The sequence below is a fragment of the Bradysia coprophila genome, chromosome IV (genome assembly GCF_014529535.1).
Source record: "Bradysia coprophila strain Holo2 chromosome IV, BU_Bcop_v1, whole genome shotgun sequence".
Taxonomy (NCBI): Eukaryota; Metazoa; Arthropoda; class Insecta; order Diptera; family Sciaridae; genus Bradysia; species Bradysia coprophila.
In genome coordinates, this window is record NC_050738.1 from 9,238,015 (window position 1) to 9,248,393 (window position 10,379).

At 33.8% G+C, this 10,379-nt stretch overlaps 1 long non-coding RNA gene across 1 annotated transcript; it reads left to right on the plus strand.

Moving 5' to 3' along the window:
- The first annotated feature begins 1,663 nt into the window (after window positions 1-1,663).
- Window positions 1,664-4,307, plus strand: LOC119066971. The gene is made up of 3 exons (XR_005085828.1): window positions 1,664-1,770; window positions 2,736-2,741; window positions 4,295-4,307. It is a non-coding gene; the product is annotated as an uncharacterized LOC119066971 (long non-coding RNA).
- Window positions 4,308-10,379: the final 6,072 nt, after the last annotated feature.

Here is a 10,379-nt window from a genome sequence, read left to right on the forward strand (position 1 = left end):
GCTGCCATATATCTTTTTGCGTATCGAATCTGTAAGCGTCGCCTACACCGATATCAGTTCTTTTGTGAGTGGATAACAGGACTTGCGTCACACCTCCACTCAGGCCCGGACTGGCCATACGGTGAATTCGGGGAATTCCCGATGGGCCTTTTGGATTTTTGTATGAGAATTTTTAATTTGTGGGCCTTTTTAAATTGAGTTGCATGGAGCCCCGGTACTGCCTCCACTGCAAGTGGTTTTGGGCGATCTACTTGTTCGACTTTCTTGGTGGAGAGTGAAATGCAGCTGTTGTATGAGCTTTTCCATTGGACCTAGCTAAAAAATGAGTTTCTGGTTCTTTTGCTTAAGATCATGAGAGGATAACAGCTAATGTTAACCGAGGTTGTGTCTATGTTTGCTTCAGCTGTCTTACGAGCACTTATACAACATACTATTTCAACGTGGTTATACGGATTTCAGTTATACACACGATACGCTTGCAGTCTTGTAGTAGTTGTAATACCGTATAACAATCCATAAGCCGTGGTATAACAGCTGAATCAAACTTAGACACAGGTTGAATTGACATTAACTAAGTTACAAAATTTAAAATTTCTTTTTTTGACGTACACGTGTGTAAAATGTAACGTAACCTTCGAATATGTTTTCTTGGTAAAAGATTACATTTGACAGAACATTTCCATTCGACAGGAAGGCGGAAATGTTGCATAAATAATATATGCATAAAACAAGCCTTATACTTAAAACATCAAAAGATTTTCATATCTTCTTCGTATTCCATGTATACGTGACAAAACTACTGCTGAATAAAAGGAACATATTCACCCATTGGATGAGACGGTATTGCCGGTTTTGATTTAATAGATTTTCTGGTTTTTATTGGCCATTGGAAAACAATATAAAGTTGTAAATACAAACGGAATTGATTGTTTTTGGCAGGCTCTTGACTTTCTTGCAATCAAAAAGAAGTGGCCATTATTGACTGAAAGGAATGTATTTTGTTGTGCAAGATGGAGTATGGAATGGTAAATGAGAATAAATATGTGCTGAGGAAATTAGCTTAATCGTCATTATTTATGTAAGTTAATGTAATTATGAGTTTGCCCGGGCTCGCTTATCCTAATTCGATTGGTGAAACAATAAACTATGGTCGTAGATTCGTTTGAGGTTTTGTGTGTATGTGCTTTAACGAAATACGTTATGTTAGTCACGTTTACATTGATACGAAATCAGAACGAGCGTCCTACTAATATTTAAATACCTTTCGGCTACTACAATAATACATCGCAGATGTAAACGCAATGAATTGAAACCCAGAAATGGCTGATCCATACAATTCCTAAATATATTAGCCTTTTACCTGTTATTCTCATCAGATATGAGTTGTATCGTCAAGAATGTGTAAATAGAGTTATTGAATTGTTATACTCGTAACAAATATTCGAAAGCAGGAAAAAGTTGTGTAACCAAAGCATCTTTAAGTACTCAGCAAGGGTTAGTACTAGCCTAAACCTTTCATCAGGTTCGAATTCCGTGTCAGGCAATCCCACATGGAATTTTTCTAGCGATCATATCGCATTGGTAACGTCCTATCGTTCACTCAAGCTTCATAATTTGGGTAGTTGCAGTGTGTTTGATGGCTGCAACGATGTACACAGTACATACTGAATGACTCGTATGACGTAATCCAAATACGATGCATTTTTTGTGCATAATGTCTAGCCTACATTTAGGTGATATATCAATTAAGCACCTACCTTTCCTCAGAGAGTATTCGATCGGGTCAAGTAAACCTGAAAATTTCAGATCAGGTCAAAACTGCCTAAAATCTAAAATGGCCCTGTTATCCAAACCTGAAAATCTTAGACCTCAGACACATCCCAAGTCTTTTGGGAACACAGGAAATGTTGAATAACGAGTTTCTCAATTTCACACGAAAATTCGTTGAAGTTTCTCATAAAATTTGCGTTGGTTAGAGTGAAATAAAGACCAAAGCGATCTTCTGAGAAACTTCAACATGGGCGTAAAATTGATCGGAATTTTTTTTTGGAAAAAACTTATTTGGACTCTGCTTTAACATACAATATTCTGTGCATTTGATAATGGAACGGAGTTTTCCGATTTTGAAACCGACCACAGAACAAGCCACAGAATTGTTGCTCAAACAAGATATTCTAATTTTGAAAGAGAAAATGTATTTGCACCGGCACCGGTGCTTTGCTGAAAAGCATATATTTAGGCGATTTTTAAATACTGAATTTTTGTTTACTTTTGATGATTTCTTTTCATCAGAATCCTTTTTGAAAAATGCACGACAGCAATAACGACCACGAATGTGATAGCTTTCAACAGAAAATAGATTTGGTTGTAACAGTTTGACCAGCTCTGAGACCAATGAGCAGTTTATGGAAATTTTGTTAAACTGCTCGCAATTCTCAGAGCTCGTCGAACGACAACAACCAAAACTAATTTTTAATTAAAGCTAACATATTTATGGTCGTTACTGCCGTCGTACATTTTTCAAAAAGGATTCTGATGAAAAGAAATAATCAAAAATGAGGTACGAGACTAAGCTATCTGTCAAGCTATCTGTCAATTAGGCAACAACGATGATTAACTCCGTATCAAGACTCAGAGTCATATTTTCTCTGCCAAAGGGGTAGGGTAAAAATTTGAGGTGTGCTAGTGACACTTCTATTTTTACACAGTTTCTACTTTCGGAAATTTCGTAATAGTTATTTGTTACATTCAAATGATTGTGCAACTTTTCAAAACTATGTTTACAAAATGTCAGATTCTCCCGCACCATTTCGAAGGCGTATCATATGCTGTGAGTCAAGAATATCAATTGAAATTATTTTAATTTCACTCCGACAGCCGATTTCGACCTCAAAATTTAGATCAGGTCGAACGAAAAAAAAGTCATGTTAACCTGACCCGGCATGTTGCAAGTATTAAAAATAATAAATAATACTCTTACTACTAAGCACATGAAAGAATTTTCAAGTAGGATGTGGTGTAAGTTCTGGCAGAATGCATCCGTTTTACGATTAATGCATGTTTAATAATTTTAGTTTGTTGTACTAAGCTAGGCTATAAGCTTAAGAGCTGCTTCAGCTAACGTCCTTTTTCAATTCTGTTGCAAATCGGTGAACCTCAAATTTCTCAATGAATTCGTGCACATAAATTCGTTATATTCGGACGTACACTACAATGTTTTCACATCACTCACCGCACAGTTTAAATCGAAGTTGCTGTTGCTTATGTAACAACCCGTTATATAATTTGTTTCGGTTGCGTCGAAAGCTTCCACAGTAAATAATGCGATAAGCACGATGAATGAAATCAATAATTTTCCCTAATTATATCTCCTGCGAAATCACCGCATACATCTGACGAAAACTATATTTTAGCTAAACCAAACGTTTGAACAACAATTTTCCGAACCGAGACAACAACTTAATATTGACATACACTTGCTGAATTTGCCTTTATGCTTGAAACTTCTCTATGCTCGAAATACATAATTCAATTATCCGGTTCTGAGAAATTAATTATTCCTGGCGGTAAAGGTGATATATACACACTGTGTACAAAACTTTTTAAATATAAGTCAGTAGAAAACCTGACATATATGTGGTGAGTTCGATATATGTACACCAACATGATGTTGAATAGATTATACGATTACGTAAGACGAAAATGAAATTTAATATGTTTGCAGATGTAAACCTGCTACTATAACCTTAAGACATCAGCTAAGAAATTACTTTCGTAAACTTATATTGAACAAATAATGAGCACAAAGCCACTACAGACTACACACTAAGTAGAATTATCTACCTTTCGCAAATACGTTACAAAACGTTTGACGATGGTAAACATTTTTTTGACAATTTTTTTTCTTTCTATTTGCGCCATACTAGCAAAAAAAGAAATTCTCCAATATAAAGAGATATTCTGTTGCTTTATGTACATTGAACACGTGGGTTGTCTTTGCTCTGGAGTGCGATAGACTTAGTTTACACACTACATTTTCATACACAAACACAAGTCAAAATCCTATAGCTTATACAACATTAACCATGGTTTTAGACTGATCCAGACTTACCAGTCAAACATATTAGCTGCCGTTTTCGCAGCTTGAAATTGTTCAGCTTATCCGATTATGATTTTACAGATTTGAGAAAAGTTTCCCGACAAATTGTGTAATCAATGTTTGAAAACAACAAGTTTTGCAGAGAGAATAAATAAAATACAAATTACAGTTTCTAAAGCTGCATCCGGCGTTAAGTCAAACTTCGATGTAAAACCCATTTTCCCACCAACTGTCTAAATCATAGACATGGATAGACTGGCATCACCTAATGCGATTTTTTATACGCAAGATGCGAAATGCATGTGTGGGAGTCAGCCCTTAGATTATGGCACCATTATGCTATACATTCGCTTGTATGTTGAAAATTCCGTAAAAATAGTCATAACGAGATAAAATTTCGAGTAAAAACCAGAATAAATGCTAAGATGACGGCTGGGATACCGTTTCGACATCTTAGCATCTCTCTGGTAAAAGCAGAATACCATTAACTGTTCCATTCACAAATGAGATAGTTTACTCCCCGGAGTCATGGAAAATGAACTTTACATCACGTTGATGACAAGTCGTGATTATAAAATCGAAGTTCGACAACAGACAACATTGCTTACCATTTTATATGGTTAAACTAGGTGAAGGTATACAATAAGAACAAATAAATATTCGGTTTCTTTGTGCATTTAGATACGGGACATCAATCTCATCCCTCGTCTCATATTATCCTATTATTTACACTTCTCCCTTTACAAACACGGTTCAAAAACGAACTGTGTGATCAGTTTTATATTGAGAACTTGTTAAACAGAATTAGTTCACATTTTGTTATCATTAATTAATGCGATGAAGCGAATTTTAGTTGAAATTAAACAAAACTTTGAATTGTGGGTCCTACTTTTCGTTGTGATTCAAGGCGTACCGTAGTAGAGAGAAACTAAGAAACTTGGTCTCAGAATGTTTAATTATTTCAGAAAATTATCTTACGAATTATGTCAATAGCCAAACTTTCCTAGCGTAGAGTGTATGCAATAATTGATGTTTCGAAAGTATGAAGTTTCTGTTGCGGTCCACATCTCTTAAAATAAATTGGTTTTTTGCTCAAAGACGACTATCAAAAACCAATAACAGTCATTTTCTCATTAGCCTAGAAAATTCTAATAGTAAAATCTTCTACTTCATTTGTTTAAACATGTATTTCGTCATAGAAGATTATTTTAGTTGAAGGTCAAGACTTGTATTTATTGCTGTTGTATAAAGGAGATGATATAAGAAACGACCTTTCATTGTCCTCCATATACAACACATATACACATAACAACACCTTCAGATATTGTAATTGCGAAGCTTTTTTTCTCCTCAGTTGTCATCGCGAGTAAAAAGTTTTAAAATTCAATTAATCACCCATTTAACGTATTCAGATTTAGAAAAATTAAAATCTTAGGAAATAACTGTGCAATAAATTTATAACCACCCACACAGAGAGTTACAATTTAACACAACCGACCGTTTCAAATACGTACAATTTGCATAAGGCAAGGCACTGATTTATGGAGATAGGAAAGTTTAAGCTTATTTTATAGCCGTTTTGTTTATTCAAATATGGTTCTAACGTATTATATAGGAAAAACGAAAAGGTATAAAACATTATTTCAAGTTCACTTCCGATGTAAAGGTTTTCAGAGAACTTGTAGACAAATATTTCTTTATTTTTGTCACATTTTCGTTCTGCAAAATAATTGGAATATTTCGGTACTAATAAAAAACAGATTTAGAATTGTTGTTTTTGCAACAAGTTTCCTGTATGGGGTCAATCGTTAATGATAATGCAAGGGGATGGTGTAACTACAACTAATGTAAAATATATGGCATTGTTTATGTAAGTTACTGATATTGTTGAAGTCGACGAATTCTGAGGTAAAATTTGGTCTTGGACATTTACGAAAAATAGTTTTTTTTTTATTGAATTGATTTACCGAATCACAATTGAAGCTGTAACTTTTCTTGTTAAGAGTCGTCATTACAATTCTATATTTCTGATTCTTTATATAAATTCTACGAATTCTTCCAAACTAATTAAATTATTTCGAATCTATTATTATCAATGCTACCTCAAATATCCGATTTTTATTAAGGCAATTGGCACTTGCGGTGGAAGTGGGCGACACCTTCCGTCAAAAAAATGACTTGTGGAACAACAAAAGAAAATTTGAAAAGCAAAGATCATTTACTGTCAAAATGTAAGAACAAATGTAGTTTTTGTCGTCTCTAATTAAATTGTTACATGAAAAGTTTATGAATTCAGTGTTGTTTTGTGCGTAATTATAGGGAAGTTGCTGTTTATTTTAGATTGTTCTAACTAATGAAAGGGTCAGAAACTGTGAGTTTGACAATATCGACGCATTCCTATTCCCTTGTAGACTTACTAGTAGGGACATCATTTTCCCGGAATCGGTTACCCCTCGTATTGAGACCTTTCAACCTATCACAGATTGCAAGCCCATCACCAGTATAATTCAAATCTAGTACTTCTTTTGAACGGAGTATTTTTACCATACATTTCACAATAAAAGACTTCGTTTATTTTCGATGTCACTGTCGATACAAGATCTATAAAAAAAATACTTTCTAAACTTTCTCGTGAAAGGTAGGAGTTAAAATTAAAACTATTTTACGGGTTACATCAATGTAAATCGTCTTTTCATTCTTGTTGCTCCTATAAAATCTGCATTTAGATTACTTAATCACGTAAAATACAGTACGTTCGTGCATCCAAATTTTTATTTTGATGAGTGGGAATACATGCCTTCCCTTCAGGTCAGGCTACAACCTCCCAACTCATCAAAATAGAAATTTAGAAGCACGGACGTAAAGTAAAAATTCTTTAAATATTACCATCCAACGAAACCTTTATAGAGAGTAACCCCATTTTATCGAAATAAAATATGTACAAACGGTGTTGGTGTACCGTCATGGGAACCGTTGAGTACGCTTTTATTTGACAGTTAACTTTTATTTATTTGAAATGTTTAAATTTGTTAGAGTATCGATTGATTTGAATGTTTCACAAAATCACATTCAATTGCTGAAGTACTTCGAAAAAACATCAATTTTCATGTCAATTTAAACAAAACAATTACCCACCAATGGGAAATGTTTGGGATACAATGCGTACAAAAGCAACTTCAACACAGCGTTTTGTTAGAGGTATTCATTAAGGTTTACTACATTATCAATGTTAAAATATTGTCCGGATAAAAAGCATGTAAAAAGAAATGAAAAACCTTTTGTAAACATGGAAAATATTTATGGCTAACTTTTATATTTGTTAAAAATATTGGTTTTCTAAGATTTGTTTTTTTTTGCGACTTTTATTTCGTAACAAAGCTATAAATCTATAAATTACTCGGTAAATTTTACTTTTTGCTGGATGTTGAACAAAAAAATGTGAAAAGTCTCAACGGTACTCAAAAGTACACATTTGCGCCAGCAGTGGCAAATATATATACAAACATTCTATATACATCACCACACAACCAAAAATAGAAACATAATAAGGTTAAATTAACGACTTCGTATATTATACTAAATTTTCTTTTAATTTCTTCCGGAAAAACTTGAAAAATTAAAAAAAGGAAAAATTTTTGTACAACAAAGGAGAGGTTTTAAAATGTAAATAAAAGAATTTGCATAACTTGACAATAAAAAGAAATATTAGGAAAGTGGAAATGTTAGCGGAAGCATCGCCTAATTAAGAAAATTGAGAAAACTTCAATGACGTTAATAAAAACAACGTACCTACTGTCTAAAGTTGAAAGAAGTTTTCCTTGAAATGTTACTTAGCGTTTGTGCAAGAAAATTATGCAATCACATTCGGAAGCTTTATTGTTGAGATCAGAAAGATAATTTTATATCAACTGGTTTCGACAACAACGCCAAATAGTATGTTGTGGCACAAGGAATAAAAAGGTACGTTTTTGACCCAGTTGCTGAAAACGTCCGATGATGTAGCGGAGCTCTGCGAAGCTCTAGCTAATTTTTAGTCATTAATATTGAATAGTACATTTCGTACCTAGGACTAAAAGTCTTTTTTAGCGTTTGAGAAGTTTCCAGACAGAGCCGAAGGCGAGGTCTGGAATCGAATATGCTAAAAAAGACTTTTAGTCCGTGGTACGAATATTATTTTTCATATTGGACGGAGAAAAAGTGCGACGAAGTTGCACTTATCGGGTCCTAGATATGAAAACATGTTTTTGTTCAAAACGAACGTGTCCGTTTTCGTATGCATGGAGAATCTATTCAAAGCAAGTTGCATGCGTATAAACAGTCTATTTCGTTCCTTAGATTTTTTGTGCGCACTCTGAAGATCATCAGGCTACATAGGCGATGCCCGAAGGACTGTTTATTTTTTGTACAGAGGGATTTTTTTTTCTTCGTACAACACTCGAAGACTTTTTCGAGCCATTGCGGCCCTGTCTAAATATCGATGTTTTCGCATAAAAATTGGCGCTTATCCTTGTGTAGTTTGGTGTGATTTTGTATCAATGTTTTGAAATAACTAATTTTATCAAAAGAAGTAATAGATTCGATGGTATAAAAATGGTAGGCTTATCGTTCATAAAAAGTCTAAAATTTCAAATAATTCTAAGTTCTAAGTGAACGATTCAGACTATTCAGAATATTTGATTAAAACATAAGTGATCCGGGAGTACAATAGACATTTTGAAGAGGTTCAAAACAACAACCAAAACTTCAACGAGTGTAGATATAAGTTTCTTCTTTTATATGTACGAAAAAAGGATTTTATGACACACAGTCTCAGTTGTAAATCAGTGTAACATCAATCAGCAAAATGTAATCAATTGAAAAATGCTAACAAAGGAACAATAAACATTCACTAAATTAACATTTTCAAACCAGCTGCAGCCACGGCATCAAAGGAGAGTAGGGATGCCTTTTTATTTTTTTACTTTTTACTAACATTGTTCTACTCTAATGAAACAATGAACGCCAGATATTGTATAGAAAAACGAGAACGAAACTTTGTTCTTTATTTCAATGGTTTACACTCAACGGATGGCAATTTATCCTACAGTAATTAAAAATCTATTTTTTGAATAAGAAAAGAATGTAACAGACGATTTTTCTACCCGTTGAATGCATTCCGATCGTTTGTTCGTCACATAAATTATCCCAGGTAAAAAATGCCTGTGAATTCTCAACAGTTACTATAATTTCCGCTACCATTCACAATATCATTACTGTTTTTCGGGGTTTTTTTTTAGGAGAAAAGGCTGTCCTATTACAATTTCCTGTACTTTTTTACTCGGGGTAGTGAGTAAAAACATTCGTTGGATATTATTTAGTGTAATTAATTTGTGGAAATTTGTTCCACGGAATGATTCCATGAATGTTCGCATGAATGCATGCAGTAACAGTGCTACACTTGCAGACGTTGCTAAATATATAGTGTTGCTAAATAAACATAATATACGATTCCAGGAAAATCCTTATGGGGCGTATTTGGGCTTCAGATGTATTTACCCGTTCGTTTTCCATTCTATATGTTTTGCGTTGTGGGTGTGTGTGTGTGTGTGCAAGTAAGAACATCCGATGCAATAACCTAATTGAAGCCACTTGGTAAATATGGAGAGAAAAATATTTGCATTATTGGTATTTTGCTGTTTAATTGTAAGTCATTAGGGCGAAATTTTTCGACAAATTAACGTTATTGTACATTATTTCATTATGAAAGTGGTTTGTCTCGGTGCATGAAATGCTAATTTCCAACAAATCCATTGTGGGTGGTCCATGGTAATAGTTAAATAATAGTTTTGCATTCAAAATTCAAACAAAAGCTATATAAACCGATTCCCCACGGTAATGAATTTCTGTGCTGAATATATCAAAGTTTTAAATGAAAGCAATTCAAATATGACCGACAAACATGCATGAACATTGTCTGGAAAAACTTTTTTTTTTAATGAACCTTTTACGTGGTGTATGCATAGTAATTGTCTAGTGTATCACACACGAGAATAAACGTATACAGTGTGCAACGATAAATAATTTCGCCCGAAATTGAGTGCTCGTCCATATGGTGGATATGGTGGATGTTTAAAATTGAATATAAGGATATGGTGTATACGTCCATGTATATATATATATATATGTGGCACATGAGATGATTGCTGATGGTGTGAGGGCAAACCCAATTGAAGTTTTTCTTTCAAATATTGAAAGAAAATCGCTGAATGGATCGTTTTTGTGCAATTTAATTTCAATTCTG